General features: G+C 45.3%; 1 protein-coding gene across 1 annotated transcript in view; it reads right to left on the bottom strand.

Annotated features, from left to right (window-relative positions):
• The window catches only part of GALM (galactose mutarotase), a 51,437-nt gene that overhangs the window by 11,429 nt on the left and 18,996 nt on the right, over window positions 1-21,012 (bottom strand). The gene's annotated exons all lie outside the window — the stretch shown is intronic.

Below are 21,012 nucleotides of genomic sequence, written 5' to 3'. Positions count from 1 at the left end.
TGGTGGCTCACAACCATTTGTAAAGGGATCTGGTGCCCTCTTCTGGTGTGTCTGAAGACAGCTACAGTGTACTCATATATAATAAATAATCTTTAAGAAAGAAGATTCCTGGCCTGCAGGCTGGAGAAGAAAGACTTCCTATCCAATGAAATATCACAGAGCATGCTGCCCTCCCCTGATGCCAAAATTCACTGGTGGAATGCTGCAGTCACATCACCTGGCATTGGGTAGGGGGCCAGTCAGGAGTATACTGGCTGATTTCCACTTACAGCAATGCAGCAAAGGCCACCTGCAACTGTTACAACCCCTCCATTTTCTGTCAGGACATACAACAAACACTCAAAGGTAGAGATGCTTAACTCAGTGTGGGGAACCCAACAGCCTTCAGAAATAGTGGGGAAGTGAAGCATTCAAGAAAGCAGGACTCGTTCCTAATGACAACCTCCAAAGGGGGGCCAAGTGGGGCTACAGAGGCCAGGTGAGCACCCCTGGGTTTTGGTGGGTATCAGAAGTCATAATCAGCGATAGCTGTTAACCAGGAGCATCTTGTTTCCCATCGGCAGACTTAAAAAACCAAAGATTTTTATTTTGTGAGTCCTTTCTTTGAACCAATATGTGGGCACCACATGTGTGTCTGGTGCCAACGGAGGTCAAAGGGCAGTCGGATGCCCTAAAACTGGAGTTACAGATGGTTGTGAGCCACTGTGTGGGTACTGGAAACCAAACCTGGGTCTTCTGCAAAAGCAACAAGTGCCCCCAACCACTGAGCCATCTCGCCACCCACCCACCTTTAAACATTTTTTGAGGTAATAACTCAGTATGTAGCAAGACTGTCTTCAGCTCAAATTTACCAATCTCCTGCCTCAGATTCAACAAGTGGTGGTGGTGGCACATATCTTTAACTCAGGAGGCAGAGGCAGGGGGATCTCTGAGTTGGAGGCCAAGGCTACACAGAGAAACCCTTTCTGGAATAAAAAGTATATATTTTCATATTCAGCCCAGGTCTACAATTGTATGTTTTGAAATTGAATTTTATTTTTATGTGCACAGGTATCTTTTGCCTGCCTGTTTGTCTGCGTACAACATGTATGCCTCTCAAGTTCTCAGCTTCCTCAAAGCAAGGGTTGTTCAGGGATTAAGAAGCACTCAATCGGTAGAGTACTCACTTAACCTGGCCATATGACACAGTTTCTTTTCTTTTCTTTTTTTGAGATTTATTTATTTAATTATATATAAGTACAGTGTAGCTGTCTTCAGACACACCAGCAGAGGGCAGCAGATCTCATTACAGATGGTTGTGAGGCACCATGTGGCTGCTGGGAATTGAACTCAGGACCTCTGGAAGAGCAGTCGGTGCTCTTAACCACTGAGCCATCATCTCTCCAGCCCATGAGACAGTTTCAAAACAAGTAAGCAAAGAACAGAACAGCCAGGATGTGGTATACATTCCTGTGATTCCAGTGTGCCAGGCACACACACACACAACTAATCCCAGCACTCGGGAGACAGAGGTAGGCAGAGCTCTTTGAGTTTGGGGACAGCCTGGTTTTGTTTTATTTCTTTGTTTGCTTTGGTTTTTCATGATAGGTTTTCACTGTGCGGCTCTGGCTGTCCTGGGACTTGCTCTGTAGAGCAGACTAGCCTTGGACTCAGATCCATGCCTCACCACCACTCAGCATAGACCAGCTTGGTTTAAGTAGCAGGTTCAGGGCCAGTTGGAGCTATATAATAAGACTCTCCCCAGAAACAAATATAAATATTTTTTAAAAAGCCAGGTGGTGATGGTGTAAACATTTACTCCTAGCACTCAGAAGACAGAGGTGGATTTCTTGAGTTCACAGCCGCCTGGTCTACAGATTGAGTTCCAGGGCAGCCAGGGCTACACAGAGAAACCGGTAGTGGACAATGAGTAAGGCAGCATCCTTTTCCAGAGATATCTAGCTGCTGTTGAGCTCTGAGATCCAGATGTAGAACAGATACATAGGTGATAAGGTGATGCCTTCCAACTGTGACACCCCAGGATTACTGGGTCGTGAGACAAAGGCAGTGAAGCTGGTTGTTGACTTGGGGGAATATTCTGTGATATTTGGTTATTTTTTCTTCTTTTCTTTAAAACGTTTAATTTTGAGACAGAGTCTCATATATAGCCCAGGCTGGCCTTGAACTTGTACAGCTGAGAAGACTTTGAACTTTTCGAATTCTGCCTCTACCACCGGGGCTGAGCTCACTGGCCACCATGATTGGTCTTATGCAGTACTGAGGATGGACCTGAGACCTCGTTTACACTAGACGGGCATTTTACCAACTGAGCCTCATCCTCACCCATTTGTTTTCGTAGAATTTTCAGCTTGTCTTATTCAAGGAGACCACTGGCTGAATGCCATTTGCTGAAGACTGACCAGAGGAACACACGTTTTTAGTAATGGTGCCCAGCGCCCAGTAACGAAAGCCCAGCGCTCACGAGGGAGAATACAGTGAACCACGGGCCATCGGCGACCACAGAGGAGCTGGGGAGGGCAACAGAAAGGGAGAAATAGTGCCAACAGAAAGCAGCTTAAGCTCCTGCAGGCTAGTTGGAGCTTTGTTGATAAGCTGCTTGGAACGAAGACCCAAGGACCACGGGCAGCGGAACATGCCTCGCCTAAGGGCTTGAGAGAATCGTGGAGCCAGTAGCTCAAACCAGAGAACACGGAGGCAGAATCTGTATTTAACAAGCTCCCCGGTGATTGGTATGCACAGACCTGAGCGATGATGCGATGCTACACACTGAAAAAAGAGCGAGGGAGAAAGCTGCTGGAGTCTGGTCGCCATGGGGACGGCCCAGCTGTGCTTGCAGCCCAGCTGCTCCAATTACGTCTGTCTCTTTAGCTAGTCTGGGTGGGAATAGATTTGCATAAGGAGGCCTGCAGTAATGGGGCTCGTGGGCACAGGTATTCGTCTGATACCTAATTAAGCCGTCTTGGTTAAGTCATCTCCAGAATGGCAGTTATTATTTTAGGAAGCAACAGAAAGGATGATAATGAAAAGTAACATCCTAGGTGGGAATTTTTACTTCATTCCAGCACTAGGGAAGGAAAGGCGCCTTGGGACTTTTCTGTAGAGGTAGCGTTTTGCTAACATTTCCCAGATCCGGTGGTCTAAACGCTCCTCAGCACTTTCCTCTGCTGTCTGGTTGTGCTTATGACGTCATCCCGATACTGCGTGGGCGGGTCCCACTCTCCCCAATCCCTTTTCATTCCACTGAGCCCTTTCTGATTTTTGACTCTGACTCATAGTGGGGGAGGGTGTTGCTTCCAGATATGACTTGACATCCACAGCAGGAAGAGCTGAGCTGAGCCGCAGGTCACTTTCAGATGAGAGGGCAGTTCTCCATGGTTAACCCCACATAAGGCATTTTCATGACAGTGTTTTTCCATCTTAGATTCTCATCAGTACGGGGATTTGCCCTTAGGTAGGAAGGTCACCCTGCAGTTGCCTTCTGCTCAGTTGTGGCCTCCAGGTCTGATCTTCTCCAGAGACTGTTAGGTCCCTGGTGTCACGGTGTTTTCCTTCCATCCTTTACAGTCTTTGATGCTTATGGAAAACCCCTTGTCTATGGCCTGGCTTAGTGCTGTTCCTTGACCCATCTAGCACTCTGACATCCTGCCCTTGGATCTGACGAAACACTAGCGGTGGGCCACTCCACCTTCTTTGTCCCCACTTCTAAAAGAACCAGGAGAAAATTCATAGAAGCCCTGACTGAGGCTACACACATTTGGGGTCTTCATCAGTTGGATTCCCATGACCACTTCAGTTCTCAAGTTAATTCCCTCTCCCTTAAAACCTCTCTACCTTGAGTGGTACCCAGCCTCTCGGAGACACCTTCTCTCCTCTACCCTGCCTCTTCCATTTCTCATAGGCTGATGAGGATGACCTCTCCCACCCCCAGGCCTCGAGGGTTCTTCGTTCAGGTTACCTTAGCTAATAATGGCTCACAGGCCATAATCACTTCCTGTCAACCCTCCATGTTCACAAACTAGCTTCTTCCCTGTCATGCTGTCAGGTGAGGTTAGCCGGACACATCTCCTCCTGCTCTCTGCCCGACCACCTTCCCAGCACCCTGTGCAAGGGTCTTTCTCATGCCTAAAGTATTAGTGGCAGTCTCCTCGGGCTCCCTTGAGTTTGCTCTCCGCAGTCTGTTTCCTTCTGAACCCACAGGGTTTGCTCTACAACGTGCACATGCTGTTCTGAATCTCTACCCTTCTCTCTCCTAAGACCATACTCAACTGCTCAGCCGCTTGTCACTTGCTTGACCCAGACACCGTACATTCAGCCTCATCTCACATTCTAGGGCTAAACCCAGTGCTCTCTTAGTTCCTCTCCGTGCTTGTCCCTGCACTTGCAGTCCCGTTTCATTCTTCCCCACTTTGTCCCCCTCCACCACCACCTCTTCTACCATATCTTCATTTCTACTGTCCAGGGGCCACATGAGAAAAACCTCAAGTGTTGTTCCATCTTGGTCTGTTTGGTTTGTGGGTATCATCTTTTCTCTGTGTAGCTCTGGTTGTCCTAGAACTTACTCTGTAGACCAGGCTGGGATCAAATTCATAAAGATCTGCCTGCCTCTGCCTTCCAAGTTCTGGGATCAAAGGTGTGCCGTCACCACCTCCCCCAAACCCAGCTCATCTTGGTTTTTTGAGACAGGGTCTCTCACTGGTCTGAAATTTGCAGATTTGGCTCGGCTGGCTGGCCAGAGAGTTCCAGGATCTACCTTCTCAGTGTGAGGATTTATAGGCATGCTCTACCAATACACAGCTTTTGGTATGTGGGTTGTGGGGCTGGAACCCAGGTCTGCAAGCATTCCATTGAGGTAAATCTCCAGCCCCAGCCACCTAATTTTACCACCTAAATATAAAATTCCCTTCTTTCAGCTGACCCCTGCCTTAGTTCCTCCTTAATTCTCTCCTGGACATTAAGTAGCTTCTCAACTGGTCTCTGTCTCCAGTGAAGCCCCACCCTTACACTTGGTGAGATGGTATTTCTAAGCTGACAACTGTGTGAGGTCCGTCTCCTGGATTTAAAACACTCCAAAGACCTCCATGAGGTCTAATGTGCAAGCAGAGCACAGTTCGCTGGTGCCGACCCTGGAAGAGCATGAGCCAGCAAATGAACAGCTTAAAATTTCCACTCTATGGGGCCGGAAAGACAGCTCAGCAGTTAAGAGCACTGATTGCTCTTCCAGAGGATCCTGGTTTAATTCCCAATACCCACATGGCAGTAATTCTAGTACATCTGTCTGTAATTCTGGTTCCAAGGGAGCTGACACCTCCACATAAGACATACATGCAGGCAAAACATCAATGCACATAAAATAAAAATAAATTATATATTTTTAAAAACTTGCCACTCAAGTCCTCACCTTGCACAACTTATAAGTCCACCCCACCCTACTTCAACATTCCACGATTTGGTTACTCCGCTCTATTTGTAGATTAGCCTTGTTAGATTCCTCTACTCCCTGGGAGCTTCCCCAGTGCTCTGGCCAAGTCTTAGCAAGGTAGCATGGAAGTCAGTGGGTACCGTATGAACCTGAGATTGCTCTGGAAACTAAGTCAGCTTCTGCTGTATCGTTCCAAGCCCGTTATCCCTCAGCCTCTTTGGAATAAAGGGCCCGTAGAAGCTCTATATACCCTTGTTGGACCTGTGGGAGGGGGAGGCGTGAGGTAAACCAGCTCTCTGTGGGTAGTGGCCAGAGCTCTAGCAAATAACTTCCATTATGACAAACTTATGTGACGTGAGCCTGCAATCTTCACAGGAAGTACATGGAGCCTGGCCGAGTGCTTACTTCTGAGCAAGCTTCCTGCCAAATTTCCAGCAGGCTGGCTTATGTTCCCCAGTCTTGCAGCAGTGGGTGACGTGTTTTCTAGCAGGGAACACGGGTAGCTTGCAGTTATTTTGGGGGCTCACAAAACTGTTCTTGGATCATTTTGTGGAGACGTCCTCAGAAACGTGTCTCCTCAGGAAGTATTGCTGCCGTCAGGGCAGGTCCCTGGGTCCTCAGTGACTTTGCAAGGACCTGTCCTAGAACAAGCAGCTCTAATGCCATGGGTCATCATATATATATATATATATATATATATATATATATATATATATGTGTGTGTGTGTGTGTGTGTGTGTATATATATATACTACACACACACACACACACACACACACACACACATATGCCTTTACCCATCTTGCTAGCCTTTTCCCTATCATCTATCTACCCACCACCTACCTATCTAGATACAGGCTTTTGCTATGTATTTGGGGTTGCCCTTGAACATGCTCTGTATCAAACTTGCAGTAACCCTCCTGCCTCAGCTTCTAGAGTGTTGGGGTTACTGTTGAATACCATCAAGCCTGGCTTTAGTGCCATGTACTAACACGTACTTTATTTTTGTGTGTATTTTTTTTCCTGCATGCATGCCCATGGGTCAGATCCATGCACTGTCCGCATGTATGTCTGCCCATCATATCTGTGTAGTGCCTGCAAGGGCCAGAAAGGGGCAACAGATTTCCTGAAACCAGAGCTACCGCCAGCTGTGAGCCACCACTTGGGTGCTGAGAATTGAACCTGGGTCCTCTGGAAGAGCATCCAGTGCTCTTATCCACTGAGCCATCTCCTCAGCCTTAACTTCTCTTGATTGAGGACATAGCCTGGGCCACACACACTGTTGTACGTTCCCAAGGTAGGCAGAACTTAGCCAGATTGTTCAACATTACTCCCCTAGGTTTGACACAGTATCTGGCACATAGTAGGTGACTGTTATCACCAGGAGATGGAAACCGGAAAAGGAAGTAATAGGAGCTGGAGGTGCTTGCCTCCAGATCTGCAGGGTTGAGGGTGGCAGCTGACACATGCTCTAGTTTCTAGTCTCAAAGTGGACCAGTGTGTTCGCCAGCTCTATCCTGTGTCTGAGCACCCAGGCCCAAATCCTGACATGAGCTGATGGTCCAGTGAAGGCCTTGGCGTGCACTGGATCAAGTAGAAACTGTAGCTGCTCGACCCTGAGCCATTCACCGATGCTTCTCTGGTGGCATTTGGGGGCTATTGATTTTCTTGGTGCGGCACCAAACTACTTCAGCTCACCTGCTAGCTCAGATCCAAAGTGCAGCCAAGATGAACCCGGCAAAATAAAATAAAACACTCAACCCCACCTGAAATTCCTCAACAGGAAAACACTGTTGCTCTCCCCAGAAGCTGCCTTCTACCCAGCAAGACAGCCATAGATTGCCATTACCGTGAGAGAGGAGAAAAGATAAGAAAATCTTTGTTTAGACCCAGATGGCTTAGCTCTCAGGAGCTCCTGAATCCCTAGTGTTCTTTCCTAAGATTTCCAGACACAGACCACCAGATCGGAACATTTGGCCACATTCCATGTGGTCTTTGGGGTCAGAGTTTTAGCAATGGGACAGGATGTCAGAGTTCAGCTCTTCAGATTTTCCATACCTGGTTGTCAAGGACCAGAATTCTCCCGGCTGGCTTGAAGGCATGGCTGCATTAACGGACCGTTTAAAACAGTGGCGAGGAGCCCCCATAGTGGTGCACACCCCTAATCCTAGCACTCAGGTGGCGGAGGCAGGAGGATTTCTGTGCGTTTGAGGTCAGACTGGTCTACACAGTGAGACCCCCTTCTTGGAACAACTCCCCCCCCAACACACATACCAAAATAGCTGCAAGGGAGGTTAGAGTGGAGAGGCCTCGGGGAAGAGAGCTGTTTCTAAGACATACAGGTTAATTCTCAGTTGTTTCCACTTTTGTATTTAGCATAGATTAATTTTTCTTTTTAAAAACATTTTTATGCTGGGCATGGTACCTATATTATTTTTTAAAAATTTATCTATTACTATGTATATAGTATTCTGTCCACATGAGTTTCTGCACACCAGATCTCATTACAGATTGTGAGCTACCATGTGGTTGCTGGGAATTGAACTCAAGACCTCTGGAAGAGCAGCCAGTGTTCTTAACCTCTGAGCCTTCTATCTCCCCAGTCCTATTTTACTTATTTTAACATTTTATTTTGTGTGTGCCTTTGTGTGTATAGGAGCCCATGAGCACACACAGGTGTGGCTGAGTGTGTGGACCCCACATGTAGAGATCAGAGGATAGTTGTGGGAGCTGATTTTCTTCTTCTACCACATGGAACCCAGGGACTGAACTCAGGCCCTCAAGCTGGGGGTAGGTGCCTCTTACCTGTATGGCATCTCACCAGCCCTAGGTTAGTTTCTCTAGTGTGGGAAGCCACCGCATTTGCCATTATGAGATGGCGCCCAGCTCGAAGGGAGGTTGGCCAGTTTTGAGATAAACAACCTAAGTGCTCATGTGAATATGCCTGTTTTGCTGACTCATGCTGACTAGTTCTCTAGTCCCGGGTATGCTAATTAGGGCGCACAGAATGCACCAATCAGGTAGCGACACATTCCTCCTAAGCATATATAAGGAGAGTTGATTTCTGGGCTGGGGTCTTTTGCAACTGCAATCAAACTGGCAATAAACACCTGTAGAAGGATCCTGTTGTGGTGCGTCTTTCTTGCCGGCGAGATAGGCGATCGCTACACTCTAGCTTTAAACCAAAGATATTAAACCCTTCTTTGTTTTACAACTATCCTGATAGATGTCTGAGGAACATCTTTAGTGGTGGAGGGACACAGAGAGGGATCTGAACCGGTAAGAAACTCCGAAAGGCACCAGACTGCAAGGGGAGGTCTTGTTCCCCAATTGGTTCAAGGGGGCGGGGCAAAATGCTTGGTGGAAGGTACGGGTGGGACTTCCGGGTCCTAAGAGGAAAAGAAGACCTGTGGAAAGAGAGGAGCTTTTTTTCCCCCTGCCATGTTTTGGAACGAGGTGGCTGCAATCATGTAAGGCCTCGGGCAGCTAAGGCCTGTGGTCTCCAATACAGGCGGGCAGATGGCCAAAGATGTTGGCAGGGGCTATCTGATACAAACCACTAAATTTAGGGCAGAGAGAAAGGAGATAATAAATTGATAAAAGCACACATTTCCAAATGGGAAGCATTTGCGCCCAGCAATTGTACTAGCAGGCAAGTTCTAAAATAAAAAACCGAGTGTCTTTTATCTGCAGATTCAATGGAGCAGACTGGTAGCTCGACCCCTCCCGGAGCAAAGGCGGCTAGAGAGAGGGGCTGGGTTGGGGTTGATTGAGATCAATCCCGGAGCTAAGATGGGTGGGACAAAATGGAGCCGGGAGGGGTTAAAGTGCCCCAGCTCCTGGGCAAGATGGTAGTGTGTTTTTGAAACTGCATGCAACACCAGACCTTACCAAAATCATGCACGGGAAACAAAGCTGCATTGGAGAAGGTTGGGAAGGACGGGCAAGGAGAAAGTATGAGTCTTGAAGGGTGAGAGGGGGTTTAGGAGGCAAAGCTGGTATTTACTGTCTCCATAGGATGGGGTTGGGATTCAGTCTGGTGAGATGAGAGCAGGCGCGGCAGAGCGGCTGAAAAAGCGCCTAGTGTCTGAGCTGGGTAGCAATGTGAAAAGGGTGTGGGTGTGGGTTCTTTGTTTTAAGATGAAGTCTTGTGTAGCCTGGGCTAATCTCAAACTTCCTGTGTGGCCAAGTGTAACCAAGAACAGACTTACCCTGCCTGCATCTCCTGAGTGCTGGGATTAGAGGTGTGTACCACTACCATATACAGTTCCGGGAACAAACTCCAAGCTTTCATACATGCTAGACAAGTAATCTACATGCCCAGACCCTACAAAAATATTTTAAAGGAGTATCTATTGAAATAAGATTTGCATTTTAGATGCATTTAGGAACCAGATGGAGAATAAATCTTTTTTTTTTTTTTTAAGTGTCAGAACTATATATTTTTAAAATTAGATACCCTCCGTATTTATATTCCCTTCTCCTACCCCACTCCTCTCCCCCCTCCCCCTCCACTTGTCTCCACAAAGGTGCACTTGTTCCTGATCACCCTCTCCACCCCAGTGCCTTGGCATTCCTCTATACTGGGAAAATGTGCCCTCACTGACCAAAGGCCTCTTCTCACATTGATGCCAGACACTGCTATCTTTTGTTACATATGCAACTGGAGCCATAGGTCTCTCAATGTGTGCTGGATGGTTGGTGTTTTAGTCCATGGGAGTTGTGGAGGGTTTGGTTGGTTGATAATGTTGTTCTTCCCATGAAGTTGCAACTCCTTCAGCTCCTTCAGTCCTTTCTCCAGCGCATTCATTGGGGTCCCCATGTTCAGTCCGATGGTTAGCTGATAGCATGCTCAGCTGTATCTATATGACTCTGGTGGAACCCCTGAGAAGGCATTCCTATCTGGTTCCTGCCAATAAATACTTCTTGGCATCAGCAATAGTGCTTGGGTTTGGTGGCTGCAAATGGGGTGAATCCCAAGGTGAGGCAGCCTCTGAATGATCTTTTCAATCCCTGTTCCTCTATTTGACCTTGTATTTCCTCCCGTGAGTGAAACTTTAAGTTTTATTTTCACTTGTCCATTCATTTATCGATCAAAACTTACATTTCACACTGTAAGCTAGGCCCTGATTAGAGAAAAAAAAAAAAGTCACCTAAACCCAGAGAGTACTGACAGAGTCCTATAACCAATTGAAAGACTAAAAAGACTTGAATATTGGAGGCTAGAAATCAGCAGGACTTAATGACTAAGGATGGAGAGGGTGCCTTGGAGGCTGGAAGGAAAGAGAAACGGTCTGTGGATGCTTGAAACAAACACCAGGACCTTGGGTATTATTTTAGGGTTAGATGAAGTCTGGAGGAATTGCCTGTGAGAATTCCAGAAAGATTAAGCCCCCGACTCTTGGTGTTCACTGGCAACATCTCAGAAACAAGAGGCAACCTTGGAATTGTTTTCTTTCTTGGGAAAGGCAGATCTACCCTAGAGGAGTAATTAAATCACTGACCGGATTGTAGGCTGAATGGAAAGAGAAATAAAATAAAAACATCTAGCTAATGGCTGGGCAGGGGCACAGAGGCAGGACTTTTAAGATTCTCAGGCAAGAAATGAAGAAGAGGGAGAAGAGGGGAGTTCTTCATGAGGAGGGTGAAGAACGGACCATGCCATGAAGAAGCAGGAGGGTGGGGTGGTTGAAATGTAGGTGCAAGGGAAACTGATCCCATGGGAGGGCTACCCGGAAGGAAACAGGGAAGCAAAGATAAAATAGAGATTTAGAAAATGTTAACTCAGGAATAACAGAGACTGTGTGCTAGCTGTGAGAGGCTTGGAAATTGAGCTAGTTGAATCATATTAAATATGGAGATTGTGCAGGTCTTTCACTAATGAATCCAGAGCTGTGGGCGGGTGCAGAGCAGTGTGCCCACCCGGAGCATAGAGTGGACCTTAATGATTAACTGCTACAGGTCGAGCTGTGCCTCCCTCAACAGCCTTGCTGTAAGTCTTTCCTACCAGAACGCTAATTTGGGCAAAGTGACGCTGCTTTCATGCAATTTTAGAAAAAGCTTTCCAAGAGTCCTTGTAGCAAGAACAGCAGGTGAATGCAGATGGGGTATAGGACTCAGCAGACTGGGTAAAATTTTTAAAAAATAAGAGGTATATTATCTTAAGGAGAGGAGTTTTAAACTTACAAAACCCCCTAATGTTACTGAAAGGAGATGAGGCGGCCAAAGCATCCATTTCTGCTTTCTTAGTTCCTTAGAAACTATTCAGCTAGCAACTCAGTTGTACCTGGTGATGTAGCCTCCTCCCTCCATTCTGTGAAAAAGGCATGCGAACCAAGGATTTCCAACTCCAGGAGCCAATTCATCTCTGGCTTACACTTTCTCACATGCTCTCTGGCTTGCTAGCTGAATAGCGTACCAGTTTTCTCTTGTTGGGGAACAGGGCACTAGAATCAGGTTCTAAAGTGGAACACCCAACCAAATCCAGATACTGGAGTCAGGAAGATGGCTCAGTAGTTAAAGAGCTTGCTATGCAAGTCTGAGAACCCATGTTTGGACCCTCACTCCCGTGTAAATGCTGGGCAGAGGAGATATAGCCTCCCCGCAATTCTGTCCTCAGGAGGAGACAGAAGATGCTCTGTGAGAGCTGGCCAGGGTGATTAGCATAATCCGAAAGCTCTAGGTTTGATTGAGACTGTCTCAACCATAAATAAGGCATCAACTTAAGGCTTCCTCGTGCATGTATGTTATTGTGCATACCCACACATGTAAGAACATGTATACAGACATGTATGCACATCAAAAAAAAAGTTTGATATGGAAGTTTTCTGAACACTGAGCTGTTTGTTTGTTTTTGGGTTTTTGAGACATGGTTTCTTGGTATAGCCCTGGCTGTCCTGGAACTCACTCTGTAGACCAGGCAGGCCTCGAACTCAGGGTTCCACCTGCTTCTGGGATTAAAGGCCTGTGCCACCACCGCCTGGATATTCTGAACAAAGTTAATATTATCTGTCCTTTCTTGCAAATGGCCCCTAGGAGTTTCTTTTCAGGGCTAGATCTGACTACAGTACACAAAGCAAACCCCTCAAGTGGACCAACCTACAGTGCCCTGAAGACAGCAGACCTCAATGTCCTACCGAAGAGTAAACGTTTCATGAGCAGCTAGGGTTTGGGGTTTGTTTGTTTTAAGAAGCTAAAAACAATTGTTTGAGGGAAACAGCAAAACTAATGCCAACATGCAATCGATTGCTGGCCCCGGGTGTGGGTTGAAAGGAGCTCTCAGCCTCACAGACGCCTTCTGCAAGGGCAGCCTGCCAAGGTGTAAGAAAGAGGTTGCCAAGACCAACGGCTGTGAGTTCAGAAGGGCCAAACATGTCATCGCGTGGAACAGTTTTGACAGCCAGGCAACAGACTTTATCCAAAATATTTGTCTTACTTAATGTATGTTCTTTCCTTAGATTTTCTTACTCTCTGTTGACCCCGGGGTCTTATGTTACCTAGGCTGATCTTGAACTCCTGAGTTCGAGTGATCCTCCTGCCTCAGCCTCCCAAGTGCAGGGATTAAAGACGTGTGCCACCGCCACCTGCTTTGGTTTTTATTTATTATTTTTCAAGTGGAGAGCGAAGATGCCAGAATTTTGTAGCCAAACAATGAACACATAAGCGAAATTGCTCGTTTGTGTTATAAAACTCCAGCTGGTAACAACTCTCTATGGTGAAAACAAGGGTAACTTTAAATCATCTTGTTGGGCCCCAGTGAAGGCTGTGCATGTCCCTACTGCTGCAGAGACTTGGGAAGAAGGAGACAGGACAGGGGAAGAGGATAGAGACACCAAACCCCAGAGGCTGTTGTCTTCTATGCTTTATTGAACAAAAAGAGCTGAAGACATTTTATTATGTCCCCTACAATTGTCAAAAGGAGTAAAATAGGGGTCCCAGGGCGCCTGGGGTAAAGGTTAACGTGGGAGCCTAGAGTGTACAGGGAATCATCCCATCCGGCCACACTTGCCTGGGTTCCTCTACACCACAGTGTGCCAGTCTAAGCAACCGCTGTCCGGTGAGTAAGCAGGAAACACGCAGACACAGAACACCCACCGGGAAAAACAGTAGCCAGCCACCGTATTACTGTTGCGGTAAAATTCAAAGCGCGACTGTCTCAGCACACCAGGTCTCTTGTCTTCTGAAAAATTGTTTACCATGTCTAACCAGAGTGAAAGCGACCCCAAAGTTTAGATCTGCATCAGCATCTTCCTTCGACACAGTTTAGATAAAGAGTTGAAACCTAAATGCAAGCATAAACTACTAGCCACAAAACGGGAAGGACTGTGGTGGGAACTGTCTTGCTTGTTAGACCCCTGAAGAGCCCTCTGAGGGTTGACCTGTGGTTGAGCAATTGAAACCATAGGCACTATAATCAGAGGCTGCAGAGATGGCTCGGAGAGATGGCTGCCCTTCCAGATGACCCACAGTCAGTTCCCAGCTTAATATTACAACCATCTGTGACTCTTGAGAGCACACACACACACACACACACACAAATAATAATTAAAAATTGTAACAACAAAAAGCCAGGTGGTGGTGGCACACGCCTTTATTCTAGCACTTGGGAGGCAGAAACAGATGGATCTTTTGAGTTTGAGGCTAGCCTGATCTACATAGTAAGTTCCAGGACAGCCAGGGCAACAGAGAAAAACCTTGTCTAGAAAAAATAAAAATAACAATTTTTTTGAAAAATTATAATAAGATTAAATACCTGAGACAAATCCACAACATTCAAGGAATGCATATGATCCTATGGAAGTTTGATGTTAAAAATATTGTCTTAACATCTCTCAAACCCCAACCTACTATTGATTCTTCTGCACAAGCCACCGTTCAGATACTGCTTGGTTATCAGATAAGGAGTACTTAGTGCTGGGTTTATCACCTCTACAGGGATGGAAATAAGAGATACACTTGTAGAGATTAACAACGGTCCTAGAAAGAGAGATTTGAAAAAGTAAACACACAAGCCGGGTTTGAAGGTAGAAATGAGACGATCTGAAGGGTAAGAAAAATAATTTATAGAGTAAAAGATATTCATAACCAAGGACTTGGGAGGCAGAGGCAGGTGGATCTCTGAATTAAAGACCAGCCTGGTCTACAGAGCAAGTTCTAGGACGGCCAGGGCTACACAGAGAAACCCCCATCTCCAACAACCAAAACCAAAAAGATCCCCTCCCCCCAAAACCAAAACAAATTAAACCAAAGCAGCAGCAGCAGCAACAACAACAACAAACAAAACAAGAATAAGAACACTACAACCTCTAGTTACTGCACATCGATTCCCAGACCTGGAAGTTTGAAGCTAGACTCAGGTACATCTGCGAGTCTGCTCTGCATGGATTTGCCTTGAGCTCAGTGCAAATCTGACATGGGCCCAGCTAACTTCTCTAGGGCACACAGCACCTCTCCAAGGCTGGTCCTGATGCTTCCTTCAGGCTGCCCATCCTCATCTACCACCCTCCCTCCCAACAAAGTGTGTGTGCGCCATCCTGCCATTCTCCATATTCATAGATAACGTTTTTTGCCTCTTCTACAAGATGGCTCACTAACTCCTGGTCCTCCCAGCACAGGGGATGAGGAACATTTCTGGATGATGGGATGATGGGTGGGCCCTCTAGGCTGGTTTTAGAATTCAGTCATCTGCTATGGAGATTTGTTTATGTTAAGAGTCATGGAGACCAGAGAGATGGCGTAGCAGTTTAAAGCACCACACTACTGTTGTAGAGGACCCAGGTTCAGTTCCTAGCGTCCACATGAGAGCTCACAATCTGATGCCTTTTTCTTGCCTCCTCAAGCATCAGGCACGCATACGTTGCAAACAGATGCAGGCAAACACTGGTATACATAAAATAAACAAATCTGCAAAAGTTAGAGGAAGTCAGCTCCTCTGCAGGAGCTCCTCTGTTCTTTATAGCACCTGCTTTTGGAGAAGCTTCCAAAAGCATTATTACAGCTTGTGTTTGTTATGGGGGATAGTGTGATGAACAAAACCACGAATCGTGAGCTCTGCTGGCTGGCATCCTAACCGATCTAGTGGATCGGGTTGAACACCTGCTTCTACGCAGAGCCACATAAAGGAAGGGCTACAAGTGGCCTTCCAGACCCATTGCTGAGGTCAGGTTACGAGCTTACAATCACTGTCAGTGGCACACAGAAAACGGAGGGCCACTGGGTCAATCTGCCATCATAACTCTTTAAAAGTACTTCCTGCCACGCCTGACAACCCAAGTTCAATCCTCAGGACTCCGACGGTGGAAAGACACAACATGAATGTTTACTTCTGACCTCCACTCTCCCACCAGGGCACTCACACCCCCCATAAACACACAAAATAAATACATAAGACATAATGAAAATTTAAAGCTGTGTTCTTTGTTTTGAAATGAAGAGTTCTTATTTCTGTGGGGATTAAAGTACTTTTTTTTCTCTTGGTTTGAGGATGTAGCTCATAGAATTATGTTTGCTCTGCTTGCATGAGGTATTTGGGTTCAAGTCCCAGAATAGACAGACAGACAGACACACACACACAAACACACACACAATCTTTCTCATATGAAAGGATGGTGATTATAAATAATAGCTAGGTATTTTCTTGTTTTGAAAAAAGTAGTGTATTTATCTCTCCATTATTATTCAAATTAGGCTTCTAAAAAGTTCTGAAGATCCACTTGGCCCTTACATCTATAAATACTAGAACTGGTATTTGTGGATTCAACCCCACCAAAAGCTAAACATTTAAATTTCCTAAATTTAGAGGAAAAAATACTAGATTTGTACTGGGCATGTGCAGACTTCTCTTTTAGTTATTCCTAACAGACAGTAAACAGCTATTTACACAGTGCAGGGTGGTGGACTGTAAGAGGCAGCTGGCGAGGTTGAGCTAAAGGCTAGAAGCCCCAGAGACCCTGAAGGGACAGTGGCTGCTTTGCCTGCCCCCAGCACCAGGCCCTGTCACTTAGCTGCAGTCCCCCATAGAGAGATTTGTGGCCAACAACCACATAGGTCCAAAATAGAGTTCTCCATGCTAATGAGGTACCTAGAGGGCTGGAGGGCTTAGCCAATAAACTTCCCTTCCCCAGACATTCCTCCTTCCTCTGCGAAAAGTATTTAATCTCAAACCCACCCTGAGAAAGGAGGTTGGGGGCAGGGGGAATATGGTTTTTACACATCCACTTTCCACCATGACAATAGTGTTTTAGAACCATCGAGATCCACTGAAGGGAGCCATGAAGAAGGCCTTCACCTATAAGCTGCACCCTAATCTCCCTTAGAAGGCCTGTGCTTCCAGCCACAATCACCAACAAGCCTGCTACCACCTCCACCCCCCAGCATGCCTGGTCACTTCCCTATAGCCCATCATCATGGGATAAGTACACTCAAACTCCCCAGAGTTCTATCTTCCTCCCAGAGCGGCGGTGCCCTGTGTGAGCAGACTCACGCCCACAACCCCACAACACAGCATCTGTAATATGCTAGGTATGTGCTATGTGACCTAGAGATAATGTAAATAAATTATTTTTTATTGAGAGGGGGACTGCACACGGTGATACACATACTCCAGCACCCAGGACGCCGATGCAGGAGGACTGCCAATTCAGGGCCATTGTGGGCCACAGAGTAAGTCCCATCCCAGCCTAGACTACATTGTGATATTCTATCTCAAGACAAACAAACAAATAAAATCAATTTCTAAGGGAGGATGTAGGTAGGGTATTTGCAAACACTTTGCCATTTTATATAAGGAACTTAAACAGATAAGAATTGTGGGATCCATACAGGGTCCTGGGATGGAGCCCCACAGCAGGGACAACTGCCTAATATACACATTCTCAGTCTGTGTTTTTTTTTAAAAGAGATTTGCTTTTATCATTTATGTGTGCAAATGTGTGCTTGCACATGTGTATGCACACTTGCAGCTGCCTTTAAGGAGGCCAGAAGATGATGACAGATTCTCTGAGCTGGGGTTCAGCAGTTGTGAGCTGTCTGATATAGAAGCAGGAGTCAAACTCAGACAAGGAGTCTAGTCTACAGAGCAGGTCCAGGACAGCCGGGGCTACACAGAGAAATCCTGCCTCAGGGCTGGGGAAATGGCTCCATGGTTAAGGGCACTGACTGCTCTTCCAGAGGTCCTGAGTTCAATTCCCAGCAACCACATGGTGGCTCACAACTGCCTGTAGTGGGATCTGATGCCCTCTTCTGGTGTGTCTGAAGACAGCTACAGTGTACTCACATACATTAAATAAATAAATCTTAAAAAAAAAAAAAACAAAAAAAAACCAAAAAAAACAAAAACAACAACAAAAAACCCAAACCAAACCAAATAAACAAAACAAAAACAAAAAACTCAGACAGGAAGAATGTCTACTCTTGATTGCAAAACTGTGTTTCATGGGTCTTCTAACTTGAATAAAGAAAAACTTGGATACTTTATATAGGTATCCAAATTTCTTAAGAATAGTTTTACTGTACTGTAAATTATGCATGTGTGTGTGGGGTGAGTGTGCATGAATGTGGCTGCCAGAGGCCAGAGGCTTTGGATTCTCTGGAGCTGGTTTTTGTTTTTTTTCAGTTGTGAGCTGCCTAGTGTGGGTGCTGGGAACTGAACCCCAGTCCTCTGAATAACAGTATGCACTTTTAACTGCTGAGCCATCTTGGTAGCCCTCCCACCCCTTACCCCACCTCCACGATTTCTTTGTTTGTGTGGTTGGTGGGTTTTGTTTTGAGGCACTGTGCAGAAGTAGCCAAGTTTATCTTAAACTGCCATGGTTCTGCCTAACTGCAAAAGAGGAAATGGGAATGTGTATGGTTAAATGTTAAAGCATTACTCACACACAGAAGGTTTAGAAGAAAGAGATAGGCGTGGTGGTCCACGCCAGCAACCCCCATTCCAGAAGCCAAAGCAGTTCCTACACGGTTCCAGGCCAGTCAAGGTTACACAAAGAGACAAACAGAACAAAGTAAGTCTAGGGCAGTCTCCTGCCCCCAGTGTCCTGAACTCTTTTAGCTCCCACTAACAGGTTTTCAGTGTTAGTACAAGGCGAAGAATCTCACCCCATGGCATTTGCGGTGTCGAATTGAGGGCAAGCATTCCATTACACTCCAAGCTAGGTTCCACTGCGCTCCATCCCTCCCAATCATGACACATTTCAGATGCCAGATTAAAACCCAACAGGATGAATAAGATGCACAAATGTGCACAGATAAATACATGTTTCCTACAAAGCATGTATAAGCTACTTAGTTTACCTTCTCCCTTATCAGTCACAAACAGAAGCCACTGCTCCAATGTTGTAATGCAATAATTCTGCATCCAGGCCACGATGGGCCAGCTTATTCCTGCTCATCTATTGAGTCACATAAATATCAGGAGACAACACATTAGTGGGATAGGCAGAAAAGCCTTTATACCCAGCTTAGCAACCAGGATAATATTCAAAGCTGAGATGCCAAAATTTTTATTCTGTTTATTATTTTAACTTCTCAAAATTGTTATATATATATTTTTACATTTATTTATTTATACTGGTTTTGAGACAGGAGTTCTCTGTGTAGCTTTGGCTGTCCCGGAACTTGTTCTGTAGATCAGGCTGGCCTCGAACTCACAGAAGCCTCTGCCTCCTGAGTGCTGGGATTAAAGGAGTGCTCCACTAGCTACCACTGCCTGACTATTATTTTTTAAACTTAGGGACTGTTTTATTCAGATTTGAGAGAAAAACAATAAGGTAGACAAGCTGTAAATCTTGGCAGTTGCCAGAAAGAAGAGGATGAGAGGTCTGGAGAGATAGCTCAGTGGTTAAGAGCACTGACTGCTCTTCCAAAGGATCCAGGTTCAAATCCCAGCAACCACATGGCGGGTCACAACTGACTGTAACTCCAGCTTCAGAGGAATGTGACACCCCAACACAGACAGACATAGAGACAGACATATAGGCAAAACACAGATACACATGGGATAAGAATAAATGAATAAATCATTTTTTAAAAGGGAGAAGAAGATTTTAAAAAAGCTAACCCTTTCATAATACAGGTTGGCACACAGTAAGAGTGGGGGTGGAGAAAGGATGCTCAGCGTGCCAGAGAACCATGTTCATGCTTTGACCAGTGTAGGGGGGACAGGGGAGAGAAGAAAAACCAAAAGTTATGAACCATGTTCATGCTTTGACCAGTGTAGGGGGGACAGGGGAGAGAAGAAAAACCAAAAGTTATATTTTTTCGAGTTCATAAAATGAAATGAGTGGAATCCACAAGGTGACATGAAGTTCTGCAAGCATCTTTCCACAGTTAGGTTTTAGATTTGTTTGTTGTTGACTGAGAGAAGACTCCTCACTATGAAGCCCTGACTGTCCTGTAACACAGAGATCTCCCTAAGTGCTGAGATCAAATGTGTGTGCCCCATGTGCAGCCTCCAGTTAATTTTACAGCCACTATATTTATGAAATTCTCACTCCTCTCTAATTCCTGCTGTTAATGCTATTCAATATGTAGGCCCATACAATTACCTTTAAGTTTGCAAGAGTAAACACAAACCATGGTGTTAATGGATACACATCGCATGCACACACACTTTCCTAGTGTAAGACCTGCTGTCCAGTAAAAGGGAAGCCAATTCTCATATGATTTTTTTTCACTTTGAATTTTTGAAAGAATTTCAGATTTATAGCAATGTGGGTAAAAACTAATACATCGCCCTTGCTCTCTTCTCTCCCACCCTTGCCCCCCCCCCATGTGTTCATGGCCGGCCTCTATTCCTCTATTTTCCTCTCTTCTCTTTCTCTCTGCCGCTACTACCCTCTTAACTCCCCCCATGACCTGAATAAACTCTATTTTGTACTGTTAAAAAAAAAAACCTAAAACTATACATTTCATCAACCCCCCTTACCACAAACTTCTTTTTTTTTTCCTTACAACTTTATTTTAAAAAATAGAGATACATGCACAAATTTTTAAAAGCATTTTGGCATAAAACTATATGAATATATTTTTGTCAGTACTTGATTTTTTTTAAAGGTTTGATAGTATGCATTGAAATCTTACTAGTTACAATGAGCATAAAGTACATGTAAAACCAAACGTAACATGGAAATAGTCAAAGTTTTATTGGTGTGTATAGATTAAACATAATGATTTTTAAATACCAAAAATTGACACAAAGCTATCTTCTTAGCTCTTGAGTTATTAATGATTTAAGGTCTAGGTGTACCCCACTCTGAGTGGGTGCTATACACTTACTGTTTTGTTTTTTTTTTTTTTCCTAAGAAGGACTGAGGCTTCCACTTTTTGGTCTTTCTTTTTTTGAGCTTCATATGGTCTGTGAGTTGTTTCTTGGATATTCAGAGCTTTCTGGGCCTAGTATCCAATTATCAGTGACTGCATATTATGTCTGTTCTTTTGTGACTGGGTTACTTCACTCAGGATGATATTCTCTAGATACATTCACTTTCCTAGGAATTTCATAAAATCATTGTTTCTAATAGCTGAGTAGTACTCCATTGTGTAAATATACCACAATTTCTGTATCCATTCATCTACTGAAGGACATCTGGGTTCTT

Source organism: Micromys minutus, assembly GCF_963924665.1.
Source record: "Micromys minutus genome assembly, chromosome: 3".
In the NCBI taxonomy this organism is placed as follows: Eukaryota; Metazoa; Chordata; class Mammalia; order Rodentia; family Muridae; genus Micromys; species Micromys minutus.
This window is presented reverse-complemented; position numbering and strand designations above follow the sequence as displayed.